The sequence below is a fragment of the Pseudocercospora fijiensis genome (genome assembly GCF_000340215.1).
Source record: "Pseudocercospora fijiensis CIRAD86 unplaced genomic scaffold MYCFIscaffold_16, whole genome shotgun sequence".
NCBI lineage: Eukaryota > Fungi > Ascomycota > Dothideomycetes > Mycosphaerellales > Mycosphaerellaceae > Pseudocercospora > Pseudocercospora fijiensis.
The window spans coordinates 387,129-400,016 of NW_006921547.1; positions in this window are offsets into that span (position 1 = coordinate 387,129).

Sequence of the window (12,888 nt, forward strand, 5' to 3'; positions counted from 1 at the left end):
CTAGCTAGATCCCTAGGTACCCTAAGCTCTGGCTAATAGTTGGGGTTTAAAGCCCTTAGATAGTGATTGATTGCTTTATATTATAGGTTGTTTTAGCCTTACTAAAGTAGATAAGCTAGTACTTTTCCGGGGCGAATTTTGCTCTATGCCTCCTTGCCTATTTTTTATACTCCTAGTGCTTCTCTTCTAGGATCTTATAGTTGGTTTCTATTGTCTTAGACTAGGCTAGGATGTTTGTATTATCTATAAATCCTAATACTAATGTGTTTTTTAATTCTAGGAGTAGGAGTAGGTCTACTATAAAGATAAGGAAGAGGATTAGGGAGAGTGTTAATCCTTAGGGGATTCCCTTTTTAGTTAGTATTAGGTCTAATTTGAATTTACCTAGAATGAGCTATATTAATCTTTCCTATAGGAAGGACTAAATGAATTAGACTATCTAGTTTAGTATTGCTTTCTGTTTAAGTATATATAGGAGCCTTTTATAGGAGACATTGTTAAAGGCTCCTAAGATGTTAAGGGAGAGGAGGGTTACTACCTAGTTTTGACTATAGTGCTAGATATACTTAATCTGTTCTATAATTAGTTCTATAGCTATTAGTGTTAACCTCTTCTTTCTTCCTTCTATCTAGCCTTTAGGAAGGATGTTCCTTTCCTCGGTAAAGGTTGTTAGCCTTTTAGCGACAATTTTTTCTAGTACCTTGCCTATTATATTAAGTAGGGCTATTAGTCTATAGGCCTTAAGCTGTATATAGTCTTCCTTCTAGGGCTTTCTTAGCACTACTGTTAGGGACTTCCTAAATAGTCTTAGGTAGTGTCCTAGTACTAGGCTTTATAAAAAGATATTAGCTAGTGCTAGGGCTAGCCCCTTCCTATATACTTTTAGAAGTTTGTTATAGATCTTGTCTTCTCCTAGTACCTTATTGCCTAGAATGTTCTTTAGGATCCTTTCAATAGTTTCGGGTTTAACCTAGGTGTCTCTTAGTATGCCTAGTAGTAGAGTCTCTTATTCTGTCTCCTTTATATCTAATAGGTCTACTTGTACTTTTCTATAGAAGAAGTGTTAGCCTAGGGCTCTTGCTTTCCCTTCTATTGTAGTCTGCATTTATCCTTATTAGTCTATAATGTCCGGGAATTGTAGTAGTATATCCTTATCCTATTTAGGTCTCCTTGCCTATTTAGCTATCCTCTATATCTCCTCTAGTTTCTTTGTAATTATTCCTATTATAGATCTCTATTCTTATATCTTGTCTTTCTTAATCTAGATCTTCTTTTCCTAGTAGGCTTTGTTATAGTTGTCCTATGCTTCCTAGGTATAGGTTTATATCTACTACCTCCTAGCCTTCCTTGCTACTTTAACCTTCCTTATATACTTACTAGTCTAGTATAGTTGCTAGTATAGTAAATGTTTCTTTGCTAGGGTATACTTTCTAGCTACCTGTTTTAGGATTCCTATTAGTTCTTCTACTGCCTTGTTAATGTCCTCTAGCCTTAGTAGGTGTTTTGTTAAGAGTTCCTCTAGTTTTAGGTCCCTTTCTAGTTCCTCCCTAATCCTGCCCTATTAGGTACCTTTCTAGTTAAGCTTCTCCTCTAGTTCCCTTTCCTAATTAGCTTAGACATTTAGCTCAATCTATACCGGGAAGTAGTCTAATAATTCTTCTAGTTCCTAGTTAATCCTACATCTTGTAATCCTGTTCCTAATCTAATATAATACAAAGTATAGGTCTAGTATACTACTGCTTCCTCTTGCCTCCTAAGTAATTAGTCCCTTTAGGGTAACAATTTCTATTCCTTCCCTCTCTAATATATCAATTAGTCTTCCTACTAGGAAGTAGTAAGCTAGGGTAAAGTCTAAGCCCTAAAGGGGGTAGTAGAGGTTGAAATCCCTAAGTAGGATTTAGTAGGTGTTCCCCTAGATAACTCTAGGTAGTCTTTCTAGGGTTTTTAGTTAGGTACTGCTTCTTAAGTCTAGTAGTAGGTTGTATATATAGTAGACTTAGAGTGTACCTTAGGATGTCTCTACTTAAACTAATATTAGGTCCCTATCTTCCTATAGTATAGCCTGCTAGGTTTCTGTATCTATCTCCTTGCTAATATAGATATATATCCTTAGGGCTCCCTAGTTATAGATAATTGGGTAGTATCTTAGGTCTTTGACTGTTGCTAGTCTCTTTATATATAGGTTGAGCTAGGGCTCTTAGATTGCAATAATATAATGTTCTTTTAGGTTTAGTGCTTAAAGGAAGCTCCTCTATACCTTGTCTTTGCTCTTATTGATATTGTACTGTATAATGTTTAGTAATGTTGCAATGTTTATTAGGTTTTATCTATATCATTTCCCTATAAGTTTTCCTTTAGTCTTCCCTTACTTTAGACTAATATTTGACTAAGCTTTGTCTGCCCTGCTTCCTTTCCTGCAATGTTAAGGTATCTTAGTCTCCCTAGTTGCTAGTAACTCTCTTGTACTAGTAAGGCCCTAAATGTGAACCTATTATCTTGTCTAGACCTCTTTTGTAGCACTTAGCTAGGTTGCTTCTGTACCTAGCTGCCCTAGCTTATTGTATATCTTTTTAGTGTATTAATTCTAGCTTCCTTTGCTTTCCTAGCTGCCTGTATTCTTACTAGGCATTCCTTCGCCTAAGAGGGGTGTCTTTTAGTGCAGTATATATATCTTGCTTCTCCCTTTTATACTTTGTATTCTTTAACCTAGTAATCCCCTATATAATAGGAGCAGGTATTAGTTGTTTTTGTGTACTTAGCTGCTAAGTGTCTATAGTGCTGACATTTAAAGCACTGTATTATCCTATAGTTGCTTCTATATATCTCTGTTTCTAATCTTTTAAAGTCCTAGAATAACCCCTAGTCTAGTACTATATTAGCTTGCTCTATACTCCCTACCTAGATAATTAGGGAAGACTGCTTCTTAGTCTCTTCGATTTTCCTTTTAATCTATGCTACTTTTGTAATCTTTAGGCCTAGGCATATAGCTTAGTTTTGTCTCTATAGGCTCTTAATATCCTGTTCTTCCTTAAAGCTTCTTGTTATCCTATAGGCTATAATTATAAATTGCTGTTAGGAGATCTTTGCTATTTTCCCTATCTTAGTTGTCTATTCTTTTTGTGTTTCTAGCTTCTTTTTGTCCTGCTCTTATACTGTAAATAGCTTAATTACCCCTTTCCCTTCGTTCCTAGCCCTAATTATCTCTTTAACTGTAATTCTTTCTACAATCTCTTTCCCTATAAGTCCTTAGATTTCCTTTTGCTCCTATAGGTCCGTAATATAGACTCTAACTACTGTCCTCGGGGGTTTTAGCGCTTCCTAACTAGCTACTACTGCCTAGGTGCGGTGGTTTAGGCTTATCTCCTATTATTTCTTCGTAATCTTTGCTGCGACTGTATTAGCTACCTTTGTAATTACGTAGCTTGCCTAGTTGTAGATTGCTTTCAGTCCTCTAAGGAGTTCTAAGATTATTATCCTATATGCCCTCTTAGGGGTTCTTCTATCTTCCGCCTTTAGCACCTCCTCTGCCCTAGTATATAGTGCTTTCTATTCGTCCTCCCTTCCTTCTTAACTGTCTTCCCTTCGTCTCTGATTGTTCGCTGCTATCCTTTTCGTAGCCTGCTATATATGTACGGTAGTATCCTTTTTTTTTTTTTAGTAATATACCTCTAGTCGTATAGACTATCCCTAGGTATTAACATCGCTTCGCGGTTAAGGTACTTTTGTCGCTAGTTAGGATTTCCGCTAGGATTAGACCTATTAGTTATATACACGCTGCCTTTTACGGGCTTAATCTTGTTAGCTACCCTCTTATATAGGGTATATACGCTAACCGCTCGTAATACCCGAGCCCTCTCTCTTTAACGTTAGGCCCGGAGATTAGCGTAACAGAATAGCGCGTAAACTTCATTAGAAGTCTCCTTAAGTCGGTAGGTATATAGCTAGTAATCCTAATTTATAATTCTAGCGAAAACGTTAGATTCCTAATAATACCCCCGGGGTAGTATTAGCTCGGCGCTCTAATTAGTCAGTTCGGATTCGGGCTCGGGTAGATCCGCTTCCGGCGGCGATACCTACGATAGCATTATTACCGAGATTCGTATACTAGGTTGTCGTTACCGGGTTGTTATACTCGCTATCGCTTCGAGCATTCGCCTCCTTAGTATAGAGCCTAGAAACTTGCCTTAACGTACGGAGCGGCGCACCTCTAGATATAACCTATTTAAGCTATACTAACTTATAGCGCAGATTGCCGGTCTTACAACCGCGCTATAGCGTTTCCCGAAGAGCGCTTAGAAGTAGCAAGGATATCCTCGTAGGACTTATAGCTAGTGTTTCCGATATAACTAGTAAATACGACTCGGTTGCCCTTCTAGTTAGCGATAGTTCCTTCCTAGGAGCTATCGTCGCAGTTGCGCTAGATACCCCGGATTATACGAGACTATAGACGACCTAGAATAATTAGCGTATTCGGGTTAGCGGCAATCTAGAAGGTAAAGGAAAAGCATATACCGAAAGCGTCTACTATAACATTATAGTAGGCACCTACTAGCGTAACCTCCCTATTCACTCCCTATATACTAAGGGAAATATCTCTATTTATTAGCAGTCGGAGCTGTTTAGCCTAGCGCTTACTTATAATAAGTAACTCTAAACTATTATTAAGCATTACTAGCAACTGCTAACTATAGCTTCCGATAGTAACTTAAATATAGATAGCAGGAACGACGGTAAAGAAACGGGTAACTGCGGAAAGGTCTATATTATTAGGGATAGAGTAAAGTTCCTTAGGTCGAGGAGGTCCTACTCGACCGATTTGTTAGCTAGTAAATCGGACAGCCTTAATAGAAACTAAAACCGAAGCAGAGTCGGCATTATTATTATCCCCTCGGCCTATCTCCTTAATCCCCTCTTCGTTAGCATTATCGATAGTCTCTTAGCTCTCGTAGGTTACTAATTCGCCTTCTACTAACTCCTAGGCCCCTGAAAATTTAGGAAGTAACTATAGGGAAGAGACGTCGATATAGTCCTCTCGCCCCTATTTGCGTCGGAGGGCTGTAAGGTCTTTTATAAAGGTTACATCGTTAGGAATCCGGCTCTAGAATAGGTTAGTAGGCAAACCGTATACTAGAAGCTCCCCTATAGACACGTTAGACTTAAGGTCTAGGAACTATAAAGCCTAGAAGAGAGCATTTGCCTTTATGTCGTAAGAGTTAGTAGGCCCGGTACTATACTTCTTTATATACCTATTAAAGCGAAAGCTCTTTAGGTCGGCTAACTTTCGCTTGTAGGCCGGCGGGTTAGCTAGGCCTAGGGTACTACTAAGGTCGGTAGTATTATCCTCTATATTAATATCGGGAGTCTCTAGTACCTCCGGAGTAGCTATACTAGCTCGGGTTATACGGTCTTTAGCGGTCTAGAGTGTCTTAGTTTTAGCGACTGATTCTCGCTGTTTCTTAGCCTTGTTAGCTGCCTACTTCTTAAGTATCCTAGTAGGGGCTGCCGCACTAGGGCAAGTAGGGTTCTACGGGCTCTTGCCCTTGCCCTAGGACGACTAGGTTTAGGTCCTTGTAGTAGCATAGACATCTATACTGTTCTTAGTAACCGCGTAAACATTAGTAACTACGTCCGGGTCCTAAGACACAAAGTTGACTTTAATAGGCTTAGTAGTACTATTACTGCTCCGCTCCTTAACCTGTTTTGCCCTAACCTTCTAAGTTTCTCGTTTAGTAATAGCGGCGAGGGTACTATTCCTAGTATCCTTAAACTCGATCTTGCTACTATACTTCTTCTCTAGAAGACTCCTAAGTTGAGGTAGCTTCGGAGCTCTACGATCCTACTCGAAGTCAATCTTGTCGCCGGTATCGGTATAGTAGAACCGACTATTTACTTATATAACGAGCTTCCTCTTAAGAAGCTCCTTCTAGATAGGGCAGTCTAATTGAATATATTTAAAACCGCCGCATATCTAGCACTTGCTATCTAAGTTAGAATAGATCTTCCGTATAGCGTAGACGTTAACTGAAGGGGCCTTAGGGTAGTTAGGATCGGAGACCTAGTAGACTAGTAGTATATCCTTTAGTATACTAGTATTAAGGACCTCCCTAACTCGCTATAGTGCTTTCGTATTAAGGTTGAGCTAGGCTAGGGATTTAGCCAAGTCCGTAACGTCCTAAGAATGCTTAGTAATAGTAGGAGTTACGGTACTAGGACTACTTTGCGATTTAGGAAGAAACTTAGGCCCTCTAGTTCCCGAGGCATCGTTCCTTACCTAGGCTAGGTTATTCCGGTCCTCGCCGTAAATAAACTTCTTTGCGTTAGCGGAGCTGTTAATGTCGTCCTTAATAGCCTCTAGGACCTCTTTATACTTCCTAAAGGTCTCGGGATTAGCTTCGCTAAGCTTATAGCGACGGAAGACACGCTTAGCCGTAGACTACGGCAACCCTTTAAGGAGTAGCCTCGTTCTCTAAGAATTCTCGAGGTCCTACTAGTCGATGCCGTCCGCTAACTTAACAAACTCGCGGACGTACTCCTTTAGGTCGTTATCTTCGGTACGCCTCTCTATATAGAGGTTCTTAAGCTACGTACGACTGCCTTTAATACGACGGCTATCGCGATCCCGATACTCCCTTATAAAGGCCTACTTAAAGACCTCCTAGTCGGTATTAGACTTGTCGTCCTTTTCTAGGTAGCTAACTAGGGTTCTAAGGGTTCGGTAAAGCTTAGTAATAGTAGTCCTCGTAAGGGACCGGACCTTGTACTAGTCCGACTCCTCTTCGAGTCCGTACTCGGCTAAGTTGTCCTTAAAGCGTTCTACGTGCGCCGTAGCGTTCCACCCTTCGAATAAAGGGTTCCTACTACTTCCTAGCTCTAGCGGGCGACGCCTGTTCTAACGGAGAAGGTTAGTTTGCCCTTAAATTATCTTTATAACGATATTATAGAGAGCCTCGGGCATAGAAGGCTCGACAGCCCCTAGGTCGACGGCGCTTATAACAACTAGTCGTCGCCTGATTTCTTCGTTAATAGGGTCCGGTAGGTTATTAGATTCCGAAGATTCCGCTAATTCGTAATACTCGCTTTCGCTAGAGCTTATTCGATTATTGTAAAGTAGTTAAAATAAAATGCTATAGGAAAGTGTTTTTAGTATATATTATAGGTTTGGTTTGTTTCGATGTTGCTATACGAGAAAAATAGTGTGCTAGGCTATTTTCTTCTAATGTTACCCCTAGGGTAGCATTAGAGTTTAGCCTCCTAGGGGTCGCCTAGACGCCCCTAGGAGCTTTAATTTAGTAAATTTAGACAAAAGCCGCTCGGAGGAAGGAACTGCAATCTCTATTTATACCTAGATCCTAGAAACTAGCTACTTCACTAACTATCGTTATCTCCTTTAGCTAGGCGGGGGGGCGGGGACCTTCTTTTTCTAGTAGAAGGCTAAACACTATCCGAACGAGGTAGCGAATCCCGAAACAATCTACCCGGTTAATAGGGGAACTGTCTAGGCATCCGACCTGTAATCTAGAAATTGCTATCGTATAGATAGTCTTAGTAAACTAAGTAAGGCCGATAGGTGATTAGTCTATCTCCTCCTTAGGCGGGGCTTATCTCGAGCAAGCGGTGCTAAATAGGTCTTCGACCCGGAGCCGAGTCCTTAGAAGCTAGCTATAGTTATAGACTAGGCCCTAAGCTATAACAGTCCTAAGGGTTTGTAGCTTTTCGGGGTTAAAGCGATGCCCTCGTTAAGAGGTTTCTCTGCTTGTCGTAACGGCCCCTTAAGATACTTCGGTATCGTCCGTATCGTAGGCTCTTATCGTACCCTCGCTTCGGTTATAGCTATTCGTGCCTAGAGACTACCTTTAACACACCCGAACCTGTTAGATATAAAGAGATAGCCCCACCTTCGGCTCTAATAAAGGACGGAAACTAGCACTACTACTACTACTTATAGCAATAGTATAGGCTACCGAGGGTAATATAACCTATAGCAATATAGGCAGCTATGTTTAGCAAGATAGGATAACGAGACTGTCGCTTAGGCTAATAACTAGAGCCCTACAATATAGGCATTATAGAAGTGTAACATAAACAATGTGCTGTACGAGGTTGATAATCTGTCTACTCTATAGAAGGAGGCCTCTTATATAGGCTCAAAACTAGCCTATAGGTGTAGGGCCGGTTACTAGCTAATACTAGGTGCCTCGGAGGTACCTTATTAGTACTACTAGTACCCTATTGCCTACTACTCTAAGAGTTTTATAGGCGCGCAGATCCGTTATAGTATACTTGACAAAGAATTAATAGCGATTTCCGAATGCTTTAAAGTCTAGCGATACTACCTTAAAGGAGTAGCGTATCCGATTAGAGTTATAACGGACTATTATAACCTAAAGTACTTTATAACGACTTAGGAGCTTAATAGCCGTTAAGCCCGTATTGCTAAATGCCTTGCCGCTTATAACTTTACGATCGAGTATAAGAAGGGAATATCTAATCTATCGGACGGTCTCTCCCGCCGTCCTAACTACTTCGATAGGTTTAAGGACAATACTAAACGTAGAGAGCTAAGGGACCTCTTACCTAGCCTTAAGCGTTAGTTAGAAGTTACCCGGGACCCGCGGCCTACTATAGAGGTACCTCGCGGGCCCCTCGCGACCGTATCGGTAGAATAGTCCTCTTCTATAGACTCGCCCGAGGGTAGTTAAACAGATTATTTAATAATAGCAAGCCTCTGCCTCTAAGAAGAGAACGAGGACTTAGATAACTACGCTTTCGATAATATCGTCGGACTGTACCTTACTAGGGTAGGACCGACAGCTAGTACTAAGAACCGCAACCTCTTAATACCTTACTATCTTATTACTACGGTAGTAGATAGTAAAACGGCGTACGCTATCGAGCTACCGGCGTCCTTTATAGACCTTATTCGGGAAGCTTAGCAAAAGGACGCTTTTATAGAAGACATCCGAACCGGAGCTACGTAGGCGGCTAGAAGCAGTATAGATAAGGCACTAATAGAGCCCCTCCTAGGTACCTTAAAGGCACCTTAGCGCCCTCGGCTAGAAGGACACTAGGAATTCGATAATAATAACCTTTTTCGTTACGACGGAAAAGTATATATTCCTAGCTTTATACCTCTTAAGTAAGAGATCCTTCGACGGAATTACGATAATCCTATCGCCGGGTACTATAGTACCGTACGAACTTAATATATTATCGCCGCTAAGTACTATTAGCCTAGGATTACTAAAGAAGTATCCGAATACGTCTCCTAATACGATGTCTATTAAAGAACGAAAACTAAACACTATAAGCCTTATAGTCGGCTACGCCCGCTAGAGGTCCCTAAGGTACCCTAGAGGTACCTCTCTATAGACTTTATTACTAGGTTGCCGCCTTCTATTAGGTTTAGAGGTCGTATATATAATTCCGTCTTAGTTATTATCGATCGATTTTTTAAAATAGTACGTTACTTCCCCGTTATAAAGGATATTAACGCGGTTGTACTAGTAGAGCTTTTCTTTAATAAGGTCGTCTATAATACCGGAGCTTCTAATAAGTTAGTTTCTAATCGGGGATCAATCTTTACTAGTGCTTACTAGAGTGCTTTCTATTACTATCTCGCTATTAAACGCCGTCTTAGCACTGCTTTTTATCCTTAGACCGATAGTTAGACCGAGCGTATAAACTAGTAGCTTAAGAACTATCTTCGTATCTACTATAATTAGGACTAAGACGATTAGGCTCGGTTGCTATATACTACTGCGTTTGCTTACAATAGTAAGCCGTATAATAGACTTAGTAGTAAATCTCTAATTAAGGTTACCTTCGGTATTAAACCGAACCTTCCTAATAGTATTAAGATCGTATCGAGTAGGGAGTACCTACCTCTAGGGTACCTCGATAGTACCTCGCTAGTACCGCCGAGGACTAAGAAGCTCGCGGAAGAAGCGTATACGTTTCTGTCCGATAGACTAAAAGACTTCGAAGAAGCTCGCTCCTCGCTCTAGTATACTTAGGAGCTATAACAACGCTACTATAATAGAGTAACGAAGGACAAGCACTTCGCTATCGGTAATTAAGTCCTATTATCGGCAAAGAACATTTGTACGAAGCGTCCTTACCGTAAGCTCGACAATAAATATCTTAGACCTTTTACTATTATAGATCGCTTCGGAAGCTAGGCTTATAAGCTTAACCTACCTCCGTCGATAAAGCGCTTATACCCGGTGTTCTATATATCGCTACTAGAAGGATATAACGCTCGTAAAGGCTACTAGCTACCCCCTATCGACGATATTAAGGAGGATAGATCGGAGGAAGAATATAAGGTCGAGGAGATCGTCGCTTATAAAGGAAGAGGAAAGAATAAGAAGTTTAGGGTTAGATAGAAGGGGTATTTACCCGAATAGGACGATTAGATAACGGAAGAGCAGTTAGCTTATTCTCTAAATCTACTCGTAGAGTATAAGGAGAAGATTAAAAACGCCGCCGGTACCTAAAGCACTATAGAGGTACCTCGGAGGCCCTCTAAGAGGGCTCGTAAGACCCTACCGACGACTAAAGTATCTTCTTCTCGTCGACCTAGTCTCCGACTAAGGGCAAATTAAGACAGTGCTAGTAGATAAACTTTATAGAAGTTATCGATATTACCGGGCGACCCTTATTAATTTCCTAGCTATCTAAAGTATCCTCTTCTTATTTAGGATAATAGTATTAAAAGCATGCCCGTTCGTAGAACCTTCCTATTTCTACCTATACGCTAAGCGTACTTAAGGTATTCTCGAGTCGCGTATATTCTCGCTCGAAAGTTTATAAAAACAATACTCTATACCCTACCTACTTAACCTAAGCCCCTCGTAGGTACCTCCGATACCTCTCGAAAATCCCTTAGCGGACTTTACGGCTAAGGAAGATTAGACGCTAAAACTTCGCACTAAGATGCTCCTTACTAATCGCCTTTAAGTACTACTACTCTATCTCCCTATCGATAGTTATATTCTAACCCTCGGCGGTTAGATCGACTAAGCGACCCTTCGAGAAAGCCTCCTAAGCCGCCTAATAGTTAGCCTTTAGCTAGTTATCGTAATTCGACTAATCCTAGCTAGAGGGTTCGTAGTTAAGGAGATTGTCGTTCTTTAGGCGAAGGCGGATACGGTTATAGCCTACCTATATCTTGTCGGCGTAGTTGCGCTAATCCGCCTTACGGCGAAGGGTATCTTAATAAAGAGCGCCGTAGTTGTTAATACTTACCTTAGCGCGGCGATAGAGGTACTCGAGAAAATTAGCTATACGCTATATTATAGGAGGGATCTATATAGCGGATTAGCGGGTGCCTCTAAGGCGCCTCGTAGGTAACACTTATAGGCTTGTAACCCTAACCCTATATAGGTCTATATCGGCCGCACTTTATATCTTCCTTAAATTCGTAGCTATCTAGTATAGAGAGCTGCTTACCGACAGTTATCTTATTCGTACCGATATTCTAGCTCCTACGGACGTACTCGAGGTAGATAGCGTAGCTAGTACGAAGCTCTAGGCGAGGTTCAAGAACCGGACTTACTCTATAGAAGTTAAATAGGACGTCCTTAGAAGGGGTATTAGCCTCGCTATCGATATAGAGGCGGCTATCGTTATAGTACTCTAAGGGGCTACCGCGACCTAAGGTCTTCTAAGCGTACGTAAACGAGTTATCCGAAGCACTACGCGGCATACCGCTACCGCTTTAATTAATAGGAGTAAAGTTATAACCGCTACTACTACTAGAACCTAAAGCTATAATAAAAGGCTCGGCGAGAGTTAGCTCTTATAATAATAGCGGTAATAGTAGTACTTAAGAGGTGTTAGCCTTAGTATTTAAGGGACTAGGAGAAGTGTATCGGAGCGGAGTAGTATCGAGCGGGCGATCTAATACTAGTTAGTATTAATAAAAAGAAGAAGAAGGTTGTTTAACGAAACGCGCGCTTTTAACCCTAGCGACCTATACTTACTTCGCGTATAGACGCTTCTAGCACCTTATAGGTACCTCGGCGGTAACTCTAAGAGGTCGCGAGTAAAGCGTATATAACGTAGGTAACGCAAAGGATCGGCGTAACAAACATACCCTTATTAATCGTTATCCCTAGTAAAAACTAAGCGTACCGACCTCGACTACTTCTACGCTTTAGTATATAAGTACTCTTTATATTTCCCGGGGAAACTATAGTATTTAGTAGATATCGAGGGCGAAATTAGGAGAAGGAGAAAGTAGAAGAAAAATACGCGATTATCTAATTCCTAGTAGTAAACAAACCCTATATATAAAAGTTCCCTAAGTAAAGGAGTAAGTACCGCAAAGGTACCGTAACCCTACCTTAAAGGTAATAGGAACAAATAGCGCGTTCTAAGGCTAGGCCTAATAAGCGTAACCGCCGAGCGGATATCTATATATACGGCAACGACTACGCCTTAGCGAATAGCTCTTTAGTCGTTTAGCGCTTGCCGTCGATACTAGAGGTTTCTACTAGAAGTAGGGCGAAGGTCTATATAGGACTACTCCCTAGCGCCCTACTCTTCTCGGGGCGTAAGCCCTATATAGAGGTACCTTAGAGGTACCTCTATCCTACTATTAACGTTCCGTAGCAATATTTCTACTACTAGACCGCGTATCGCTATACTAACCTAGTAGTAGCGTAGGAAAGCGCAAGTAGTAGAGGAGGTAGCGGCGCGGGAAAAACATATAACCTAAGGATAGGCTATTAAGGGAGGGGGGATACTATAAGGGAATACCCTTCTATACCGCCGAGACCCTTGCTAGGCACCTATAAGGCACCCTAGAGGTGCCTCGCTAGTAACCCCGAGTTACCTAACTCTTAGCATAATAGGATAAGGCGCCTATTCCTACCTCGAGAATCG